Source organism: Myotis brandtii, unplaced genomic scaffold (genome assembly GCF_000412655.1).
Source record: "Myotis brandtii unplaced genomic scaffold, ASM41265v1 scaffold216, whole genome shotgun sequence".
In the NCBI taxonomy this organism is placed as follows: domain Eukaryota; kingdom Metazoa; phylum Chordata; class Mammalia; order Chiroptera; family Vespertilionidae; genus Myotis; species Myotis brandtii.
The window spans coordinates 4,684,762-4,686,454 of NW_005358092.1; positions in this window are offsets into that span (position 1 = coordinate 4,684,762).

Genomic DNA, 1,693 nt, shown 5'->3' on the forward strand with positions numbered 1-1,693 from the left:
GGGAACCGGGTGGAGGGGAGCTATGGGGGGAAAAAAGAGGAACAACTGTAATAATCTGAACAATAAAGATTTAATAAAAATAAAAAAAAGAAGAAGAAGCAGTAATTATTTCACTCCTCGTGGATGGTAATCATGGATTTCATTATTCCAGAAACGGCACAAGCTAAGTCAGAAGTTAAAGAAGGGTTTAGATAAATCCACAAATAGTAGATACACTATGTGTGCTTTAAGAATGCTTGGTGTAGCTTTTTCTGACCTCTTCAGATTGGCTGCCTGAAGGACAACCATGACCTTCCACACAAGTTCTCCCTAGAATTCCCCACCAGTGCTAAGGCACAAACCTCATGCTCATTAAATGAGGTAATAAGATGTTATGTGAAAGTGTTCATTTTCTTCAGTCTTCAATTAACACTTGTTATTTACTTAGGGATAAACTATTGCTACTGACTGAACTGTGTCCCACCCTCCCTCAAATTCATGTGTTAAAGCCCTAACCCCCAACATGAGACTCTATTTTATTTGGAGGAAGGGCTTTTAGGAGGCAATTAACATAAAATGAAAAGGATAATTAAGATTAAATTAAGGCATAACAGTGGGCCCTAATCCTTATTAAGATTGGTGGCCTTCTAGGAGTAAGAGAGCTCTCTCTCTCTCTTTTTAAAAAAAATATATTTTATTGATATTTTACAGAGAGGAAGGGAGAGGGATAGAGAGTTAGAAACATCGATGACAGAGAAACATAGATCAGCAGCCTCCTGAACACTCCCTCCTGGGTATGCGCCCACAACCAAGATACATGCCCTTGACCGGAATCGAACCTGGGACCCTTGAGTCCGCAGGCTGACGCTCTATCCACTGAGCCAAACCGGTTACGGCAGAGAGCTCTCTTTTTACCAGCCACGTGAGGACAAGTACTAGTAAGAAGGGGACCAATCTTCTGCAAGACAGGAAAAGGGTCCTGGGCAGGGAACAGAATAGGCTGGGAACTTAATCTTCGACTTCCAGCTTCTAGAACTGTGAGGGAAAAAAAAAAAAAAAAAAAAAACTCTGGCCCTGGGCAGCCTGGCCAGTGTGCCAAGTGGTTAGAGCATCAGCTTGCAGCTCCAGGGTCCTGGTCAAGGGTACCTCGGTGGCAAGTGCCCCAGCCCTGGTAGGGGCGGGAGCAACCAATCTGTTTCTCTCCCACGATGTTTCTCTCTCCCCCCCTCTCCTACTTCCTTTCCACTCTCTCTAGAAATCAATGGGGAAAATATCCTCGGGTGAGAATTAAAATAGAACAAAAACAAACAAAAAATAGTCTGTTGTTTAAGCCACCCAATGTATGGCATTTTGTTATGGCAGCCAGAGAAGACAGAAACAATGTAAAAGCACAATCCCCATTTTAAGCCCCTAAAATGCTTTAACTTCACACACCTGGGAGACAACACAGCCCCAAAAGAAAACGTTTTCTGCACCTACAGTTAATCCAGGCACAGCACCAGCGGGGCTGCAATGCTCCCACAGCAGGGGACATGGCCTGGCCTCCCACCTCCATCCTCAGAGCTCTCACATCCTGTAGGAAAAACCTGCTACTTGGTGTTTTTTCCACTTTTCATTGCACATCCTCCAACAATCTGGTCAATTCCATTCAACCGAACCCTCTTGACTGGACCCCACTCCACCTTGCTTTTCTGAAGGGCAGAGCCATTAACAG